The following is an 11,047-nucleotide window of genomic DNA, read 5'->3' as shown; positions in this document are numbered from 1 at the left end:
CCCAGCCCCGCCCCATATATATTTTTCTTGCCCGGTCCCCGCCCCATTCCCCGCGGGGATTTATTTTTAATCCCCATCCCCGCCCCACCGGGTATTTAATATAATTTCGCCCCGCCTCGCCCCGCTGCTATAATATTACACTTTGAATAATTACTTTAAAATTTAGTAATTTTTTCTTCAGAATTTAATAAAAATATACGAGACATGTATATTAAAAGTAAAAAACTAAATATAATAGAATTCAAAGAGACATGTTATACATTGTAAAATTATAGTTTTGTGTATATTATAAAATAATAATATTAAATATATTATATTAAATATAATTATTTATTTATATTAAATATATGCGGGGCGGGACTGGGAATCCCCGCAGGGATTCAACAAATACCATACTTGCCCCATATTTTGGCGGGGCAGAAAATCATTCCCCGTCACTACCCCATTCCCCATATTAGCGGGGCGGATCTGCCCCTTTCGGAGCGGGTTGGGGCGGGTTCCCCATTTTCCCCACCCCATTTTTAACCCTATGTAAACATAAAATTAAATGAGTCATATCCTTAAAAGCTTTTTCACCTCACAATTTTATTATTTTGAAACCATAATATTACATGGATACTAATGAATCTAATGAAGACTTTACATCTTTAAGGATTTTTAATTTTTGCATCAACAGCTTCCATTTTTTTGTGTCTTAAAGAATCGCAATTCATATATGGTGATGGGCGAGTATCAAAATCTTTGAAATTTGATTGAGAGTAAAGGTCTTTAATTGACTGAGGCATCGGTTTTCCGTTCATCACTTTGTTCCAGTAATCCTGCGGGTCTTTTCTTGCACGAACAAAGCCTACAAACTGATTCAAACAAGCCAACAAAAAATAAATTGCATCATCAATTATTAATAAAATTCTGTAAATATAAATTGCATGATTATATATATATATATGTGTGTGTGTGTGTGTATGTGTGTGTGTACGTGTATTTTATAAATTTCATGATTGAGATGAACTGAACTTTAAATCTTAATATACTTACAGCAAAAAGCACGAAGAAAATGAAAAAGAAAGTAGATAACTTCATTCTTGCCCCACACAATTTTACTATACTTGCCTTGGCAAGTCCTATCTATTTTATAGGCAAAACATAATTAAATGCTACTTAACAACCACCAACCCCCAACACCACAATCCTAAAATTAAAGAAAAGTTAATGCATGCAAACATCCACTAATATTTATGTTCGGTGTAACTTTTTCTTGACAACATTGAAGACTAAATATCTAGTTGTTTGCATTATGAAGATTTTATATTATTATTATTTTTAATTAAATTTTTCTATATTTTATGACTATCTAAAATTTACCATCTTAAATATGATATATATATGTGTGTGTGTGTGGAGATCTCTATTTTCGGATAGATTTATAATAAAAATTTTATGTTTATAAATTCTAAGTAACACATTTTATCTTATTATTGAAAACAAAAAAATTTTGAAACGCCTTATAATGATTGTTGATTATAAAATTTCTTTTTAAAATTTTAATACGTTATTGGACAACTACTAACATTTATGATATATTAAAATTTTGTTGGAATACATGTTATCTTTAAGATTTTAATATTTAATATATTATCCGATGGATATCAATATTTATGATAGACAAAATACGAGCATAGGCAATATCCACTACAAGAAAAGCTGCTAATTTCGACCAGTTAATTTCGACCGGAACTTAATTTCGACCGATAACGGTCGAACTTAATAAATTCGACCGAAACCAGTCGAAATTAAGGCCGGTCGAAATTATTTGGTCGAAAATAACCCTCCAACTTTTTCCCGCCCATGGACTTGGTCGAAAATAATTGCCGGTCGAAAATATCCATGTGGCGGGAATTTTCCCGCACTTTGTTTTTTGAATATTTTAAGGGGGTTCTGGTCGAAAATATAATTTCGGCCGTTTCCGGTCGAAAAAATAATTTCGACCATATTCGGTCGAAAATAATAAATTCGACCGTTTCCGATCGAAAGCTAATTTCGACCAGATTCGGTCGAATTTAGCCGCCCAAAAAAATAAGTTGCCTTTCCCCTTTCCTTTCCAGGAGCCGTTTCTTTCTTTGCTTACCCCCATTTTTTCTCTTTTTTGCTCTCCAAACTCAAGCATTTCATATGAAATCTTCATAAATCATCAAGTAAGTCATTCTTTTATGTTATTAATAATCTATATTTGCTTGTCTTTTTTAATTATTGTAATAGTAGTACCTTTAATCCCCATATATTTATGACATTTCCATGTTTGATGTTTCTATAGTTGTGATATATTTGCACATAGATGTAGCATATTTTAATTAGTGTATTTGTGTTGAAATGAGCTAAAATTAATTCGATGTATGTTTTTATTGTAGATGGCTTCCAATCGTAGTTGGATTAGTCGTAGTCGATATAATGAGTCAAGATATTTAACGGTTGAATACAAAAATGGTGTTGATGATTTTATTAAATTTGCTTGTGAAAATCTTCGTGGAGGAAGTGATGGGCTTATTAGGTGTCCGTGTGGAAATTGTAAAAATAAGCATTACAAGAATCCTATTGCCGTTAAACTTGATTTGTATCGGTATGGTATAATGCAATGGTATACCGTATGGACGGCACATGGGGAGAAAATGCCGGAAGAAAATATCAGGACGAGTGCTAGAAATGTTGGTGATGGGGATGTTGATATGTATTATGACGCCGATGATATGTTACGGGATATTGGGGAGGCAAATAGGTATTGTGAGAAAATGGATGATGAACTGAATCCAGCGGCAAAAGAATTTTATAAGATGCTGCACAGTGCTTCGGAACCAATTTATCCAAGCAATGTCAACTATACAACCTTTGAGTTCGTGAATGAGTTACTTCATTTCAAGAACAAGCATAATTGTAGTAACAATGGCTTTGATGAGTTGCTTAAGCTCATTGGATCAGTCTTGCCTGACAATCATAAACTGCCCCAAACCTACTATGCTGTGAAAAATATGCTTAAAGGATTGAATTTGGGATATGAAAAGATTGATGCTTGTCAGAATGATTGTATGTTATTTTACAAGGAAAATAGCGAGAAGACGCGTTGTGATATATGCAATGAAAGCCGATACAAAGAACCAAAAGATCTTAACAAAAAAAAGATCCCACGGAAGGTCTTGCGTTATTTTCCTCTCACCCCGAGACTACAACGTTTGTTCATGGCTGGAAAGACTGCAAAATGTATGAGATGGCATCATGATAGAAACGTGGTTGAAGGTGAATTAAGTCACCCGGCGGATGGAGATGAGTGGAAACAATTTGATCGTCGGTTTCCAAAATTTTCAAAAGAGATTCGAAATGTGAGACTCGGCCTTTCCACTGATGGATTTGATCCCTTTCGTGATGCACATGCGAGAGATTACACCGTATGGCCTGTGGTAGTTGTTGTTTACAACCTTCCCCCATCTATGTGCACGAAGGCTCCGTACATGTTTATGCCTCTTCTTATTCCCGGGCCTAAGGATCCGACAAAAGATTTGCATGTTTATCTTAGACCATTGATTGATGAATTGAAAGATTTATGGCAGAATGGGGTGGAAACCTAACTGTTCTCGGAATTACATGTTTATCTTGCTTTACGAGATCATTTTCACGAGTGTCTTTTCCTCTGACCTTAACTGTTCTCGGAATTACATGTATTTTTAAACTTCTTAGGAAATAAAGCTATGTAATATTCTTTAGTTTTCTACTAATTAAGTTAATACGGTGTTGTTTCTTGTTGCTAACTATGTATAGTCACCAATAATTCGATATGAGACTAATAAAGATGTTTAATTCATAAATAAGAATATGATTTCAAGTTTATTAAGCATAAACAGCTTCTTGAACATCAGTATCATATTATTAGAGCATATTATCAGAAGAAAAGGTGTTGAATATATAATAAAAATTATACGGATAAACTGTTTCTGATTTATGATTAACTTCTCGTTTAAGCTCATCAAAACCCCGCATGTACTCCAGTTTGCTTACAGACTCAGTGTTGAGCAAAACTCTGGCACACCTCGACTTATAATCAATAGTACAATTTCTTGTTTGTGAATGTGAATTTTTTGTGAGTTTGGAGAACGCATAAAATCTAATGGCCACCATCTGCATTTTGTATTTCTTAAATGGCGATGCCTGCTTTGCCTGAAGATGCCGCTTTGACTGCTGGTTTGTCTGCTGCTGACGCCGATAAAATGATAAAAAAAACTAAAGCAGAGGCAAGATATATTGGCGACACTGAAGGCCAAACCTCCGAGAAAAGGGAAAGCAATTCTTCGCCCGCGACAAAGCTTGTCAGATCTTCTAGGTAGATCAGAAGCTTCACAATTTGCTGAAGGATCGCGCGAAGCAAGCCAGGACGTTTCAGGTCATATCTTTGGGATGATGTCCACTATATTGTGCGAGGTGGATGAAATGGTGCGCTCTCTGCTTACTCGTGAGGTCACGCAGCCCGTAGTGGATCAGCAACTGAGCAAGTTGGCTGCTGCCACTTTTCCAGACCCAGTCCAGGAGTTATTCCGGACTGATTATGTGCGTGCAGCGAAGGAATTACTTAGTCAAATCCTCAAGAACAATGACAAAGTCATTGTAGAGGTATGATTCATAATTATCTTTGATTAATTTGATTTTTGTAGAAATTAGAACTGTAGCTTAGTTTTCGGTTAGGTATCGTAGTTCATGTGGAGTTGTGTTGGTTGTTTTTGATCCTGTGTTAATTAGTGCAGTTTGTGTTGATATTGATTTAAAGATTAATCTGCGTCAGTTATTTATATGGATGGATTAGAATGTTAAAAATGTTAGACGGATGAATCTTGGCGGGTTTAAATTAGATACCTAAGTACCAGTATACTGCAATGGTGAAGTGATCGTCGTCATCTCCTTTAGAGATAATTTCTGCGTTGAACTCAATATTATCCCCTATAATTTTAGTAAGTTGCTGAAAATAATTCAGAACCTCCTGCAGTTGTTCAAGAAAAGCAATTTTCTGTAATTAATTATAAATTTAAAAGCACACAATATAATTTTTATGAAAATTTTTTGATTGAAGAAAGAACCTTTTTCCCCTAAAAACGCTTAGGGAAGGAGAAGTCCTCGTATACACAATCATTCGCTAAAAATCGGCCCAGTTTCGTTACATTCTTGTAGTTAATGCATTCGTAGAACTGCTCTACTGTGTCTGATGGTGTAAAATCTGATTTGTTTGTCGATGATAGGATTGCCTGTAATCTATGATTACCACCTGGTCTGATAATGCTAGTGTTCCTCTTGTTGCTGAACTTTAGCATCCCTTTGGTTTTTGTAAGTGCGCGCATTTGTTGTCCTGTTCCTTTGTAAACTGGAAGATGAAGCCACTTCAGTGAGTTCGAGCATGCATTAGTCCTGAATACTTGACCTGGGAACACCATCGAAACTGCCATTGATTTATTACTGTAATCTATGTAAACTTGTGTTGATTTTTTTGATTTGTGTTGATTAGTATTGATACGGATTTTATGTCATCCTCAGGTCAGTCAGCAGCAGCAGTTAGAGGGGAATGGGAAGGAGCAGCAGCAGCCAAAGGGGAAGGGGAAGGAGGCTGCTAGCACAGAGAAAAATCCATATGAAGATGACTATGATGTAGATGCGTTTTTATACCCTCTGTTAGATTAGCAGCAGTACTTGTGGTAATTTGGAATTTCACACTTTTGGTTAATGGGTTAGTAAGCCAGTGAATATTCTAACTTTTGGTGGATGGATGAATTTCTAACTTTTGGTGGATGGTTTAAATATTTAAGTATATTATCTGTAGTTATTTTGAATAGTTTGGTATTTTTATGTTGGCAATTTGGCTTTAAATATTTATGTTTTTTTTATTGTTATTTTGGATGTAGTTTGGGTTTAAACAGGAAAGCAGAATCCACTGAAACTGTTAAATTTATATTATGGTCTATTAATTTCGACCGCACCAAAATAATGGTCTATTAATTTCGACTACCAATTTTTTGGTTTAATAAGTTCGACCGCAATGGTATGTTTATTTCGACTAAAAATTTTATTCGAAGGTCTAATAAATTCGACCGTTATCGGTCGAAAATATTATATATGGCGGGAAAATGAAATTTTCAGATTTTTTAAAAAAACTTGGGTGGGAAGTTCAAATTTTCACCGAAAACAATTTTTTGGGCTGAAAATGACGGTCGAAAATAGCCGTCGAAATTAAATAATTTCGACCGGAAAATAATTTCGACTAGGCTAATTTCGACCGCCTCAGTTCTGGTCGAAAATGACTAATTTCGATCGTATACGGTCGAAATTAGTCATTTTCGACCAGAACTGGACGGTCGAAAATGACCACATTTCCTGTAGTGATCATTGAGAATTTGATTTTTGAAGTATTATTTAATGATTACTAACATTTATGTTACATGAAATCTAACTTGAAATTTTATGATATCATTGAGATTTTTCAAATAAATATTTTTTGAGATTCATCCCACACTATTTACTTCTTCGATCCCTTTTTTATTATTATTTTAATTTTGTACATGTATTTTATATTGAATAATAATAATTTTATAAAATAATTATTAAATTTTTTAATGAAATATGGAACTAAGAAATTTGTAATCATGAAAATTTATAATGTGATTTATCAAAGTAATTTTTGATAAATAAATGATTTTATTAATACAAAACAGTTAACAAAATAAGCATCGGAACCTAGTCGGGACAAACTGTGAACTGTCAACTGATTGTTTTTAGGTCATTTAATACATAAAATATTCAAATTCTTTCATCTAAAAAGTATTACAACGACATCTCGATCAATCCAACCTGCTGTGAAACTAGTAATATCACGATTAACATTCACATAAATATTATTAGTAACTCAATATTTAGAATTATTAGGAGCAACAAATTAATGCTCTCAAAATACGAACAAATATTTATTGTGAAAAGTGAGTTTTTGCGGTATCCACCATCTCCCATAATCGATACGAGTCTTATAGATCTCCCAAAATATTATTTAAATCATTCTCAGAAAAATTACCGAAAACCGTATCAAGACATACAAATATATCAAAACAAAACACACTAATATCCTGAAAAGATGAGCACTTAAAACAACTATACCTCTTCGCAGGCCCCGCTTTAAGGCTATGCGGCCCATGCAATGGCATGGGGCCCGCTGGAGAGAGGGCCCATTTTCAAATTAAAATTGTGTATATATACGACCTAAACTTGCTCATTTGAAATAAAATAATGCCAGGAAAAGTGAAAAATTAAACACCGACCATCCCTCCTGCCATCTTTTCCTTTCAGATTTTGGTTATTTATTGCTGTTATTCTTGGGCAAAGAGGAGTTGTTTCATAATCGGAGATAATCAAAAATTATTTTCTTTAAATCTAGTTTTTTCTGCATATAGAAGGTCTTTTTCTTATGCTTGCCTAGGGCCTTATATCTGTTGGAGCCGGACCTGCCTCTCCGCCGCTACTTGAGGGAAAGATGATCGTGGCTTCCTAGGATTGAGCCAATATATTATCGTTGTAAGAATGATAAGTGATACAAATTCTTAAACACCAACGTATACATTGTGACAATTATTTTCTTAGTGTTTTTTGTATGTGTTTTAAATGTGTCTATATCTCTGGTCATTTTATATATTTATAGACAATAAAATGCCACTCTTGTATCAAATTGCATTATAAACTCTTAATTATTTTTCATGAAAAATTAGAAAAAATAACAATGAAGTCCAAGTCGAGGAACATGAAGTAAGATTTCGTGTTGGTGGATATAGACCTCTCTCCACCAATTCACTATAAGGGAGAATGACACCCAAAAATGCTAATCTTTCATAAGAGAAAGTAAAAAAGCCCAAGCCTACGAACATGAAGCTAATTTTGAATCTTTATAAAATTGGATCGCAGCATTTCATTAGATCTATAAAAATTCTTGGGAAAATGAGTATTATAGGTTTGTTTTGAATTTTCGGTAAAAATACAAAATTGTGGGGTCTATTAAGAAGCGTAATATACTAAACGAATCACTGAGTTTATTTTGATAGAGCTTATAAGCATCATCAAATACATACATAATAATACTACGTAGAAAACTACAAAACTTATATGTATAATTAAAATAAGAGTGATTGACACTTTGCACCCCTTACATTTAGGCGCTTTTTCGATTTGGTCTCGAACAATTGACCGTTACATTTATGCACCCTAAACTTTGAAAAGCGTTTCTCTTTGCACCTCTTTGACCACTCTCCGTTTAATTGACCGTTAAAGTTAACAGATTCACTACAACAAAACTGGCATCAGACAACACTGATCAGACAACGGACGCTGAAAAAAGTGTTGGTCGAAAACAAGAGACAACAGTTTATTTTCATCATCGAATAAATATTGTCTAACACCTACGACCTACAACGGTTAAAAAACTATTGTCTACAAAATTCAATCAGACAACGGTATCTTAACTGTGGTATTGTGTAATGATGCACGATAGACAACTGTTTTCGGTGCTATTGTGTGAAGAAACCTCAGACAATATTTCAAGAAACCGTTGTTGTAATGAGACAAGTGTTTTATTTGTTGTGTTGTTAACGAAAAGTTCATACAAGGGTTTCATATAGTGTTGTGTGATTGGGAAGCTAGCATACAAGTGTTTTTGTTAGCATTGTATCATGACCTTATAAACAAGCCTCTACTAACTAATAAAATGTTGTCTGATTGAATGAATTTTTTTTTAAGAAAATAAATATGTACATAAGAGAGTGCAAGATTCAAAAATCTTAACTAAAGTTGTAACAAAATAATCAATTTCTTTATAGTTATAGGTTTTTCTTGCAATAGATCAAGAATTGGTCAAGGAAATGCGAATTTTTAACTCATAAAAATGAAAATTTATTATACAACAGTTTCTTTCCCATAAACCATTGTCTACACTACTTCTATACAACGGGTTTTCCCCGAAGCATTGTTTGAGCTGAATTTAGACAATGGATTCTCTTACAACGGTATAACTTCCGTAACAGTTGTGTCATTTTCAATGATACAACATACGTGCGTATAAAAACCATTGTCTGTTAAACACTACAGGACAAAAAATACCTTTTTACAATAAGACAAAATTTATGATTTACTAGTATTGTTAAAAAAACATACAAAATAAACATAAAAAATTTTGATTTTTTTAATACATGACCAATATTGTTAGTTCTCGACATCCGTACGGTTAAATGATCGGAAAATAAAATTTATAAATTAATATAGAGCTAATCTTATACATAACACTGATTCTATCCAGTATGTTCTAAATCGTAAACATAAAACACATACTAATACTCACATCCGAACTACAAATTGTCTAGGTATTACAAATGAACAATACATATTTGCATATATGCATAATATAAATATATTTATTAGGACAAATAGTACAAAAACAAGAATTGATCATGGAAATGCGAATTTTTAACTAATAAAAATGAAAACTTATTATACAACTGTTTGCTTCTCATAAACCGTTGTCTACATTACTTTTATACAACGGATTTTCCCTGAAGCGTTGTTTAAGCATAATTTAGACAATGGATTATCTTACAACGGTATACCTTTCGTAATGGTTGTGTCATTTTCAATGATACAACATAAGTGCGTATAGAAACCGTTGTCTGTTAGACACTACAAGACAAAATTTACCTTTATATAATAAGACAAAATTTACGTTTAACTAGTATTGTTAAAAAAACATACAAAATAAACATAAAAAATTTTGATTTTTTTTTATACATGACTAATATTGTTAGTTCTCGACATCCGTACGGTTAGATGATCGGAAAAAATATTTATGAATTAATATAGAGCTAATCTTATACATAACACTGATTCTATCCAGTATGTTCTAAATCGTAAACATAACCACATACTAATACTCACATTCGAACTACAAAATTGTCTAGGTATTACAAATGAACAATACATATTTGCATATATGCATAATATAAATATATTTATTAGGACAAATAGTACAAAAACAAGAATTGATCAAGGAAATGCGAATTTTTAACTAATAAAAATGAAAACTTATTATACAACGGTTTGCTTCTCATAAACCGTTGTCTACATTACTTTTATACAACGGATTTTCCGTGAAGCGTTGTTTGAGCCTAATTTAGACAATGGATTATCTTACAACGGTATACCTTTCGTAATGGTTGTGTCATTTTCAATGATACAACATAAGTGCGTATAGAAACCGTTGTCTCTTAGACACTACAGGACAAAATTTACCTTTATATAATAAGACAAAATTTACGTGTAACTTGTATTGTTAAAAAAAATACAAAATAAACTTAAAAAATTTTGATTTTTTTATACATGACTAATATTGTTAGTTCTCGACATCCGTACGGTTAGATGATCGAAAAAAATATTTATAAATTAATATAGAGCTAATGTTATACATAACAATGATTCTATCCAGTACTTTCTAAATTGTAAACATAAAACACATACTAATACTCACATCCGAACTACAAAATTTTCTTGGTATTACTAATGAACAATACATTCTTGTTATACAACTCTCTCTCTCTCTCTGTCATGCTACTTTCTTTTCCAAATACTTTGTTATGCTTACTTATGACCTAGTTGTAAAAGTGTTAGTTTAGAATATTCAAATATAAAAATAATATTTTTTAAAATAAAATATTAATTTAAATTAATTTTACAAGAATTGAAGGTGATATACAAATGAAATAAATAAGACAATGATGATACAAAATTTGCCCATAAATAAAATTTAAAAAAAGTAAAATATGAATTTTTAGAGTAATAAAACGTTTAAAATAAAAATAATTTTTTTATTAAGTGAAAAACAAAGAATATATCATTTCCATTTTTTTTATATGAAAAACCGATATGTAATTGGTAAAAAAATAAAAAAGAAAATTTAAAAATGTGAATATACAAACTTATAAATATTATAAAATATATATAA

At 32.2% G+C, this 11,047-nt stretch overlaps 1 long non-coding RNA gene across 1 annotated transcript; it reads right to left on the bottom strand.

Moving 5' to 3' along the window:
• Positions 1-555: 555 nt before the first annotated feature.
• Positions 556-1,092, bottom strand: LOC108199185 (uncharacterized). Its single transcript, XR_001802322.1, has 2 exons — positions 1,036-1,092; positions 556-854 (listed from the first exon to the last, which is right to left on the bottom strand). It is a non-coding gene; the product is annotated as an uncharacterized LOC108199185 (long non-coding RNA).
• Positions 1,093-11,047: the final 9,955 nt, after the last annotated feature.

Source organism: Daucus carota, chromosome 8, assembly GCF_001625215.2.
Source record: "Daucus carota subsp. sativus chromosome 8, DH1 v3.0, whole genome shotgun sequence".
NCBI classification, from domain to species: Eukaryota; Viridiplantae; Streptophyta; class Magnoliopsida; order Apiales; family Apiaceae; genus Daucus; species Daucus carota.
This window is presented reverse-complemented; position numbering and strand designations above follow the sequence as displayed.